Source organism: Sapajus apella, unplaced genomic scaffold (assembly GCF_009761245.1).
Source record: "Sapajus apella isolate SASKATOON/1434 unplaced genomic scaffold, GSC_monkey_1.0 scaffold54, whole genome shotgun sequence".
NCBI classification, from domain to species: Eukaryota; Metazoa; Chordata; class Mammalia; order Primates; family Cebidae; genus Sapajus; species Sapajus apella.
The window spans coordinates 13,442,591-13,454,886 of NW_022436994.1; the positions used below are offsets into that span (position 1 = coordinate 13,442,591).

The 12,296-nt window shown below is 37.7% G+C and overlaps 1 protein-coding gene across 1 annotated transcript in view; it reads right to left on the bottom strand.

Moving 5' to 3' along the window:
* The window catches only part of SUGCT (succinyl-CoA:glutarate-CoA transferase), a 692,109-nt gene that overhangs the window by 92,642 nt on the left and 587,171 nt on the right, over nucleotides 1-12,296 (bottom strand). The gene's annotated exons all lie outside the window — the stretch shown is intronic.

Below are 12,296 nucleotides of genomic sequence, written 5' to 3' on the forward strand. Positions count from 1 at the left end.
TTTTTGAGTTGGAGTTTCGCTCTTGTTACCCAGGCTGGAGTGCAATGGCGCAATCTCGGCTCACCGCAACCTCCGCCTCCTGGGTTCAGGCAATTCTCCTGCCTCAGCCTCCTGAGTAGCTGGGATTACAGGCACGCGCCACCATGCCCAGCTAATTTTTTGTAGTTTTAGTAGAGACGGGGTTTCACCATGTTGACCAGGATGGTCTCGATCTCTTGACCTCGTGATCCACCCGCCTCGGCCTCCCAAAGTGCTGGGATTACAGGCGTGAGCCACCGCGCCCGGCCAGTGTTGTGGTTTAAGTAAACTTTTCTCTTCCTTTGCAAAAGATATATTTGAAAATCTTAAGTCACTGGAACATTTTCAAAAGCATATAATATGTAAATAAATCCAGACAGTATATAATCTAAACATTTCTTAGGTTAGATGTAGAGATATTGCTGTTACATAATCATCATTATCAATGTAAGGCCTCCTTAAGTGTGGATGCCAGTTTTCATGCCTGTACTACCATATCCAATCTATCACCTTCATCCAATATCGTTAAATTCCCCCTGGTGCAAATTAAATATCACATATACAATAATAATGCCGGTAACTTACATTAGTATAACATTTAAAATATTTCACTTGTCACATGAACACATAATACAACTCAAATTGCATATATAGGCCAGGAGGATAAGATTGGATTGCTTACATGAAAAATATGCATTTTTGCTAAAATCTAAAAGAAAACTAGCTACTGGTTGATTTTCAAGTACTCCAGAAGTTCTCTATACATACCCTAACAGAGTGTTGCAGGAAAAAATTATTTGCTTCAACGCTTAATTCTTAGTAACATATTGACATATTGAAATTTACAACTTACATTAGGAAAATAACTAAATTGACAGGATTTTCAGGAATTTAGATTTTCGGGGGAAAAAGAAAAACAACAGGCATATCCATATATTAAATGAAGATTTTCCCAGCACTTTGGGAGGCCAAGGTGGGTGGATGACCTGAGGTCAGGAGTTTGAGACCAGCATGCTCAACATGGTGAAACCTCATCTCTACTAAAAATACAAAATTAGCTGGGCGTAGTGACACATCTCTGTAATCCCAGCCTCTTGGGAGGCTGAGGTAGGAAAATTGCTTGAACCCAGGAGGCAGAGGTTGTAGTGAGCAGAGATCACACCACTGCAGTCCAGCTTGGGCAACAGAGTGAGACCCTGTCTCAAAATAAATAAATAAATAAATACAGATTTAAGGTTGAATTTAGTTATATCAGGATTGACAACAGGATTTGTACATAGACTATATGTATCACTTTGTCTATATTTTTGAGGGGTTCATGGTTTCAACTATATACTGGAATTCAAGCATAAAAAATTATATTACAACAGAGTTCCATTGTGTTTAAATAGGAGAGCACCGAAATAAACTTTTGCCTTTTCCCACCTCACACGAAAGGTTGAATGTTGACATTTCCTTTCATATATGAGAAACGTTTAATAAAGGTAAAGAAGAGTAGTCCAAAGAAAATACATGGCTGAAAACTTAGAGGGTGATGCTTGATATTCAAGAAAAGAACAGGAAGAGGCTATGTCATCAGAGGATTTTCCTCCATCTGAAAGAAGGTACCCTGGTTTACTGGGTGAAGGATTTAAACTACTTCAGAAACTGCTCAAATATGAGTATCTCCTCTACTTTTTTTTTAACTCATAAATTCCAGATTTTTCCCCCTGTATGGGCCTTCTTTTAGTCTTCTTTATTATTACCTCCTAAACCCTCTACATAAGGACAAAGAAAACTTAAAAGATAAAGAAGAACATAACTGGCAATGTATATTGGTTTAGAAACCTCTTATTCCAAATAGCTCATTTTTCTTTCAGCTCCATGAATACCCAAATCATTAAAGTCGAATAGATGACTTTATAATAGTTGGTTATTTTTTATTTCAGAAGAAAAACACAGTTTGGGGGTTTTTTTAAATAGCATGTCCCTGAAAGCATTTATATCAAGCTCTTTGGATTCCAGGAAGGAGTTTGAACGTAGAGAGACCAAGAAGCATTTTCAAGCCATTTTTTTGTTTATATAGTTTAGTTTTTTTTTGAAATGAAGAGAATCCAATTCCATAGAAAATATCTTCGTATTTCAGCTGGAATGAGAACCTCTGGTTTGGAGAGTGCACAGTTCTAATCTGATTTAAGACTAAATGTATTTATATGACAGCTCTTTGTATTTGTCTTACTGGAAAATTTCACAACTAAAGATTTAGGAGAAAAAGGATCAGAAAAAAAAATATCTGTAATTCACTACAAATAAAGAGAAATTAACTAATAAAAACTGTTGTTAAATCTCATTGAATCTAAAATGCCAAATATAAAATCAAATGTCACTTACACATTCCGAGAATGTAGGGACTCTATTGCTATACACTGACAAAGGAGATCATGAAACCCCATTATGCCATTCTGATTATAACTTGAGACAACATAAGCACAAAGAAACTCTGGGATTGGAATGCTAGAGAAAGATGCCCTCCACACCACAGGAAAAACACTACAGCCCCTACCTGTGGCCTGCTTTAACTACATTTGAGTCCCAGCTGTGATCTTGCTCCTCTCCAAGAAATTAACAGCTTACCTTGTGCACCAGGTAGCAGAGAGATGAAACAGGATTGGAACTACCTCTATTGGGAAGGCTGACAGGGAAAACACCTTAGCTAGTACAATGCAGTAAAACAGCCCCAGTTAAGCTTCATTTAGAAAATGTAATCTTTGGGATTATATTATTTGGTTTCAGACTCTACTCCACCTTACTCTCTTGAATTGATTCCAGAATAATTGTTTAAGTCACTAATTTTTTTTAACCTTCCTGCCAGGTCTGCTTTTTCCATCAGTACTAATATATCATTTATATTTTTTTTGAAGAAGAGAAGAAAGCATTAAGAAGATAGCCAAATAAGATGACATATATCTGCTAAAGTCCTGCTATGGAACTGAATTCCTCACATTTGAAATGTGTCCCATGAATGTAAAAGACATAAGCAGTCAGTCCTGATGGCTAAAAAAGGTGAATGAGGTAACAGTAACACTGATGGGCTGTTCGTCTCAAATGTCCCATAAATAGAAATGTTAAATGAATTTTTTTTCAATCTACAGTCTCTCTACTCAAGGAACAAACTCCTCAGTGGTGAGCTGAGGTAACATATTTAATAGAGAATGGCTGGAATTTGAGTTTTCAATTTCATGCTCATATTTGGGAACTTCTTGAAGAAATAAAAAGTCTACTTAAGTGCTTATTTCCAAAGTTTGCTATACAACTCATGAACAGAGGATCACACTTTTCTTTGGTGGGGGTGCTTTTTTATTTTCCACTTTCTAATCGGGCCTACTGAAATGACCTCCCTGTGCTGTAGAGATGATGCAGGACAGTTGGGGAAGAGCTTTACCCCAGGCCTGCTGCTACAACAGCTGGTGGCTTTGGCATTTTCATATAAACATACAAGCCGAAGAAGAATTTCTCCTTTCTAATTGGCCTCATTTCCCCCTTCCTGGGACATTCCACAATGCCACCAACAATGAAGTGCTCAGAAAGGAGGAATCATTTGTTTATGTGAAAATAGATCCGAACTCCACGAGTGAAGGGAAGAAATAACACAAAGCTTCAAAGACCACAAAGAGAAGTTATAATCAAATCTGGATGCTGTTTTTGAGATCTGGCAGTGCTCCTTCATATACCATATGAATGCTCAGTGAGCTGGAGCCAACTGCCCTTCCTTCTAGTCTGGCCGATCTCATTCTCTGTGCAATCCTGGGTGAACTGCTTGCTGAAGCCATGCCACAATATTATCTGTGTCAAGCGTGAGTAACACCCTTAGTGACCACCCACTCTCAAACATGAGCAAACCATTTCACTCTCAGGAGTGCTTCATATAAACTAAGGCTATAGTTTATAAAAGTGTTGATCAAAAAATGCCTTCAGGAGGCAGTATAGCATCGCAATAAAAGGGCATGGATTTCTAATTAACTCAGAAATGAATGCAAAGTCTGGCTCTGTGACTTCCTAGTTAAGTGAACTTCCTCAGACTATTTAATTTATCTGAGGCTGAGTTTGCTCATCTGTGAAATGGGGACTCTAATATCACACTCAGAGAGTCTATGTGCTAATTAAATACTCCTGCATAAAGCACCTAATTCATATTCAGGCTCACTAAGTGTTAGCAAGTGTTATCAGGTGCACCCTACAGTAACTAGTCTTTTACTGCAGTGGCATACACCATCAGGTGTAGCTCCACATACAGTGCAATACAATGCATAGAATTGTTTTGTGCTGACTGGGAGGGGTGGTTCATGCCTGTTATCGCAGCACTTTGGGAGTCTGACATTGGGGGATGAGGTCAGGAGTTCAAGACCAGCCTGGCCAAAATGGTAAACCCCATCTCTACTAAAAACAAATACAAAAATTAGCTGGGCATGGTGGCAGGTGCCTATAATCTCAGCTACTGAGGAGGTTGAGGCAGCAGAATCTCTTGAACCTGGGAGGGGGAGGTTTCAGTGAGCTGAGATGATGCCACTGCACTCCAGCCTGGGCAACAGAGTGAGACTCCATCTCGAAAAAAAAAAAAAGAATTGTTTTATGCTTCTTCCTATCAAAGATATTACTATAATTCAGCCTGGGGGAAAACGTGTTTGGAGGCTTGAGGCAACCCTGAATTACAGCAAATTAGTTTTCTCTATTCTTCAATTTCTGCTCCTAAGAAACATGAAAATGTATGCATCTTTTTTAAAAGAAAAATAATCTGTTGACACGAGGATGTTATCAGGAAGAAAAGTAACTTCGTGAGTCTTTATCCAAATAACACCACTGATTTCTCCATATCATGGCAGCCAAATCACCCCTACTGTTAAATACTGTTTCCCTAATATATTTCAAGTTTCCCTTTTGGTGGTAAAAGCCTGTTTCTTCTCATTTGCCACATTAGGCAATTAATTGGGTATTTATAGGCAGCTATCATAAACCTCACTGTCACTGCTACTAGTCATACATCTTAAATTCCCCACATCTTGCTACTTAAAACCTACCCCTTAATCACCTCATCATCTTTGTCACATTTTTAAAGTTTCCTTCCACTTAATCAACTCCATTTTCTAAGCTAGAGTACGAACAATTGTGCAGAATTCTCCTCGTGCAGCTTTACTGGGGCTCAATGAAGAGGAAATGTTTTCTTCTTAAGTGATTTCTTTAGATCCCAGGATAGTTTTTGCTTCTAGTGCAAGAGCATCACCGTGTGAGCTATTCCTGATCTGCACGTCAGTGTTGCCCTCAATCCATTCCATTATTAATGCCTTTCCTTGTCAAATGAGGTGCTTCTGGTGGGGGCTGAGCCCGCTAGAAGTGAAATCACCACCCCCCACTGGAGGTCTCTTAGCCACACCAGCTCTCTGGGCCATGCTCCTGGCCCACCCTCTCCTGCCCAATGTTCATGGGTGTTCAGCTCTCACAGCAGAAAGAACCCAACTCTGACATTCCTCGGGACCATTGCTCCCTTGAGCTAAAAAAACAAGAGAAAATCCTGACCCTTGGAGGACGGTCAGTTTTCTTATTTGATTTCCTCTTCCTTTGTTAGCATAATCCAGCCAATTTCTTCAATAAATGACCATTACAACTTGTCTCATGTGGCTCCAAGGGACACATGTTCCTAGTGGGGTGACCCACAAATCATTTTTCCACAGGATCTTAATGAGCGATCAGAGGGAAAAAGGGCTCTGCTGTCAAATAACTTCAGGAAAGATGGTCTTCAGTATCTCCCTCTTAGAGAGGCAAACACATCTTAAGCTATCAATGCTTCTGAGAAATATCAAAGTAAAGAAAACTCACTGACGTTTGCTTAATGCAGGTTTCCCAAAGTTGTTTGACAAAAGGGTCATTTTGCGGTGGGACAACTATTACTATTTCAGCAAACTAGGGTCCTCTAGGCAGGGAACGTTTAGTAAATGTTCTATCATGGACCCCTCCCTAACTTCCCCTAAACAAGCTGTTACAGTCTCATCTATGACCTCTGCATTTTCACCTGCATGGTCTGTCTGAAAACAATGACTTTGGAGGAGGCTTTCACACTGCATGGTCTCCGCTGACTTTATGCACAAAATATTTATCCAAGAGCTCCTACTTGGAAAACAGACAAAGGGGTCAGTTTGGCCTTGCACACATCTGGCAGTGACAGTCCCAGGATCTCACAGTCCACACTGTGTCTTATTTGATTGGTTACTGTCACATGCCCCATTACACATTGCTTATTTTCAGCCAGGACTTGGCACTGAATAAACACTAGATAAATATTTGTTGAACAAAAGAGTGACTTGTTTTAGTGTAGTCCTGAAAGAAATATGCATGATTGTTTCAAGGTTTAATGGTTGAAAAATTAATCATGTGGCTAGTTTTATTTTTCCCCAAGACTACTTATTACTGTAGATGAAGATATGAATTTATTAACTATCTATACTGTGTTTCCATGTGATTTCTTCTATGTGCTGGGTACTGGACATATATTATTATTTAATTATTGTGAGTTGCAGTATTTGCTCTTCCTGTTACAGATAAGAAAGCTGCCACTGAAACACATGAGATAGGGTGTCAATTATATCCAAGCACAAATTGCAAAACCAGGTTTTGAGCTCAGGACTCAGTGACTAAACCTATATGCTCTCCATTCTAGCCTGTTTTGTATGCACACCACACATACCTCCTACATGTATACATGAAAACATCATAGAAGTTAATTAATATTTTTACAAATCATGTTTTTATTATAGCTGAAAATATATATAGCATAAAATTTACCATTTTAGCCATTTTTTTAAGTGCACACTTTAGTGGCACTAAGGACATTCACATTGTTGCGTAACTTCACTGCCATCAATCTCCAGAACTTTGTCATCTTCCCAAAGTGAAACTCTGTACTCTGTAAATGCTAACTCCCAATACCCTTCCCCCTCTAGCCCCTGACAACCACTAGTCTACTTTCTGTGTCTATGACCTTGACTACTCTAGATACCTTATATGAAATCACACAGTATTTGTCACTAATTTATTTTTAAATTTTTCTGGCCATAGAATCAACCACATGCTTGGGGAAGAAAAATCATCTTAACTGTATTATACCAATACAACATTGTTTGCTGTTTAATTAATGCTGCTTGAAGGAATCGAGCTCTAACTTTGAAATAAAACCAGCCCCAGGTGAGCAAGAGGAAATTTGCCCACACAGCACCATGGCCACAGAGATCACTGGAAAGACAAAAATCCTGGGTGATTCCAGGAGGCAGCTTAATATCTTAGGTCTTTTGATAATCGAAATCTGCATATATAACCCAAACATGTTTTCTTTATTCCCCTTCCAAAAAGTATTTCTGTTAATGTGTGAAAACAGTACAAGTAGGGGGAAATGTAGTCCACATGTTTTGGTGTATTTACACTTATATGCTCCTGAGAATATCAGAATGGCCTAACAATACATTTTCTGATGCCCGCTCCTTCTTCTTCTTCTTTTTTTTTTTTTGTTAATAGAAACACAATTACAAACTTTGTAAAAAGCAAAAAGAAAAATGTATTCCTAAAATAGGTAATCCTAACATAGATAGGCTGAATCAAACTTTAAATACTTAAGATGTAAATATTATTTAAATAAATTTCCAGACTGATTTTCAAATAAAACATTTAAAATATATCCAGTAGCCTTTCAATTAGAGACTAATGTAAATAAGGTTTTAAATAAACTCAATAGTTAGTTCAACTTCCCTTTTTGACTCAATTTTAGGAGATAACGGTAAATAAAGAAAAAGGAATAGATTTAAAATATACTCAGGGCTGGGTTTGAATTGCAACACTAACATTGGTTGGTGTAGCAACATTCAGTGAATCTGCATTTTCTCATCTGTAAAATGGACATAGTAATATGGCTTACTGACTTGTCCTGGAGAAGAAACAAATGGTGTACATAAAGTATTCATATACATACCACATATACAGAAGTACTAACCAGATGTTTATTTACTTACATTCCCTCCTCTCAAATTTGAATGCTCCACAGCAACTATGACATTAGAACCTATTCACAAGATATAGTTATATGCAGCACAGTGAAGTGCATTTTTCCATTAAATTAAAAGGATGAAAAGACTAATCCCGTTAGAACAAGAAAACAAGGCGCTAGAAGCTGAAGTCAGTTACTTAAGGTCACACATGAACTTGAAGGCCCAGCAACAAAGAGAAAGCAGAATTAGTCTCTGTTGCTGATATTCATTAAGTCTAGGGAGGGTAGTGCTTCTCTAGCTTTTTGTGGCTTCAGCATCTTCTTTGTACACTTTCATTTCACCACATCCCCACCTCAAATGCCCAAAGTGTCCGGTTATTAATTTTGTTCATTTTTAATTTGATTAAAATTTGGTTTTTGCTTAACTGTTTGAAAAGCTCTGGCTTCTTGAAATAACCAGGGATTTAGAGCTCTCAGGAACACTTCAAACAGACACAAGGGTTGTAAGTAGGTTAGACTAATTGGCAACCCACTCTAAGGGGCACACAGCCCTCTCTGACTTACACAATGTTCAGATAAAAGGCAAATTAGGGAAGCATTTCCAGGTCCCTCAGGCCCCCCTTCCTATGTAGTGTTAGAACATGTTACTTAAATGAGGAATCCAGAGACATGCTGACTGTTAATGCCATACCCAGATAAAGATATGAAACATGAAGACATGGTTTCAATAAAGCTGATACATACAGGACAAATAAGATTCACTCCAGCTGAGGAGAAAGCAATAAAGCCCACAGACCTAGCTCAGTGACCCCAAATCCTGAAGGTTTGCGGGTTATATGAAAAATGGGATATTATACATTTTCTATTGATTATAGTAGGGCATCTGGAGGCTTTTCTTTAGCCCCTTTATTACCATTTCTTTATCTCCACCAACATCTTTTTAATATTAATGTAACATTGTGTGCATTGTGTGCTTAGTCAAAATTAAACTAGGATCCTTTTAAATAAAAAGATGGCTTGCTCCATTAATATTTTATCTTACTAAGTCTTCTTAATCAGAATACTTCTTGACATCTTAAGGTCTGATACTAAAAAAAGAAAATTCCATGAAATTCAGCCCAATTTATGTCTTCATGCACAGAATCCCTTCTTGGTAATGCTGAAGGAAAGCAAAGCCACTCCTCTTTGAGAAAGGATTAAAATGACTTCCAGTCCAGCTATGAATAAACCCAGCAACAAAGCCAAGCAACTCACTCCTAGCTGAAGCCACTTGGAGGCAAAGATGATGTCACTTCTTGATTCTTCAAGCTGAAGCCATGACATTGAAGTCCAAACTGGAAGATAATTTTAAAACTTTTGTATTTAGCTATTGTAAGGTATTTGTTTTTACTTCTCCAGTCAGTTTACATGTCTAATTAAATTTAAGTAATTTAATTTATTCCCTAAAAGCTCACCATAAAGTCAGTACTTAAAGTTGATCCAGGAAGACTTCTTTGGGCACTCAGTGAAGGTTGGCTGCAGCTAATATACCAGGAACACAATCAAGAACTGATGAAAATTTCTGATACATCTCTGACACAATCACAAAAATGGTATACCATCATTTAGCCTTCTACTCTTCCTGTGGCTTTTTATTTTTGTTTTGCTTTTGTTTTGATTAATATATTCAGGTTAACATTCAGTGGTCCACTCAGATTATTTAAAACATACCTCTAATCTGAAGGATCGTTTTGCATAGAGATACTGGAAAAAATTACAAAGAATGTATAAGTCCAATTAAATATTCCCCCAGGAAAATTCTTGAGCATAAATATGACTTCCTAGTAGTGAAAACTTACTCTGCACCCCAGGAAATCATTGATAACTTAGGGCCAATTTGCAATAAGAGTTTCTTGTCTGTTAGACACATTCACATATCAGGAAACCCACTAGGGTCTAGGTTGATGAGGATATGTTGCAAAGGAACAACTGAGTTCTTGGCAGCTTTCCAAGTCCCAGCTAACAGAAACAAGAATTCCCAGAGCATGAAAGCCCAGGTCTCACAAAATATTTCTTCCTCATGCCACAGATAAGCATAGTTGATGGAGATCCCTGAGTTGTATCAGTGACAGTAACTTGGCTTGGGGAGCTTCTCTGGTGCCTGATGGAAAGACATTCCTGGGGATGCAATTCACGCATTCTTTGTTTCTTCCCTGCTCTCCTAGGAAGGAAAATCACTGTGCTATTCATTTCTCACAGAACAGTAACAATGTCTACTATCCCATCTTATTGTTACAGGACTTCCAGAGAAGACTGCAGGCACTCAATGGCAAATCACCTGAGAGACACTGATTGATTTCACTCTCAGTACCCTGCTATGGGTTAAGGATTTAATAATGGTAAAAAAAATAATTGAGGACTTTGGGAAGTACCCAGCTAGTCTATTTGAAAATTCACTTTCCTGCCAGCTTTCTCTCATTTTGTTGACAGACTATAGAAACTTTCTTTCATCTCTTTCCTCTTTTTGCAGCTTAACCTGGTCCCTAAAGGAGTATGCTCTTTCTAGAAGATAGATTATGCACTACGCAAAACATGAAAACTTTACACACTTTTCCTGTTGTCATCTGAAAGGCCTTTCTACCTGGAAGAAATAACTTATCTCACCTTTCATTCTCACATTGGTTTTACATAGAATTCCTCATGAGCATCAGCATACTTAAACTTTATGGAGAGATATATGCTGAAACTTTGGTTCGTCTTAATTTTTCTTTTTCCCCAGTGAGATTTGTGACAGCTTTTCCCATTGCTGTTATCCATTATAGAAATTTAACTGCACTTTGAGGACATGTGATTTCAGAAACATGATCTAATTTTCTGCCTAAAGGGAAGAAAGAAAGCTAAAAGTAACAGGGTAAGGCAAAGTCTTGTGTATCATAGAAAAGGCAGAATTGTAACACATGGAAAATACAAGGCAGTTACTCCATTTACTGTATGGGCTTCAAACTGAAAACAAACTAAATAAGTAAAATAAATCATTATCCGAGAGCTTCTGCAGGTAGCCAGTCCATTAATAAAAAATGAATACTGAATAAATGAATCATAAATCATGTTTTTGATTATTTAATAGTTTCCTATTATAATCATCATCCAGAAAATTTGAGTACCTAGATGGCATAGAGGGTGCTGGTTAGACTTCAAATTATGACATTTTTGCCCTCCAGAAGCTTTTGAAGGTATACTATCTCAAACCCAGAGATGTGTTTTAGATCATTAGTTATAAAACATCTTGCAAAACATTCAGAAATAAAATATGTCAGATAATAAAATAGAGAAGTACATTCAACTTTATAAAAATTCACCTTAAAATCCAAACATCAATATTCTAATAATTTGATTCAAACTACACTAATGCATGGTCGTGACTATTATTTCTGCATCCAACACTCACTAGTTTAAAATTGCTACAGGTTCCAAATGTGAATATTAAAATACTATGGAGAAAATATATTGAATAACTTGGAGCTGCTTTCTGAAAAACACAGAACAAGGGACTGGCAGGCAGAAGTAATTCAATTTCGAATCCTTTTGCATGTATGAAAGACTGCTTCTCCTTCACAGCGCACATACACTCACCACTGAGACACTTCCCAGAAGTGCAACTAGAATCAAATGACTGCAGTGCACATACACAGGATGTATCTGAAAAAGTTTATGGTGAGAAACTGCAGAGCTACACATCAAACTCTATTCTAATTACATCCTTTGAAGTTTGGCGCTCAGCACCAATGCTAACTTGGCACCTCCACAGTACATGCAAGGACAGCATGCTCCACTGTGACTCAAAGGCCAAAGCCTGGTGTCATTGCAAGAAGAAGATGCAAATGTCAATGGCTTAGTGGAAACTGGCCATCCTTTGGAATGGTAATAACTCATGAAGGATCTTCCCACTAAAGTCACAAATAAGGTGAAGTTTACATGATGGCCAATCTTCCACTGCAGAAATGCTGAGGTGTCAGCTTTAATGTGCTTTTTAAAATTACTGTAATTAACAAATACACATTTCTATCAATTTCACAGTTTAAAATTTAGGACACTATGAGTTTTACAAAAGTCTTTAACAGAGATAGCAATTACCCCTAAAATCAATCCATGAGAACGTCTGCTAAACCAGTGGTGTCTATTCAAGCTCTACTTCCAGGTCCTACACTCACTCCTCAGACAGTAGGAATCTCAGGGACCCCTGCATAGACATCTTTGAATTCTTTTGATTTGTATTTAATGTGATTATTAGCTC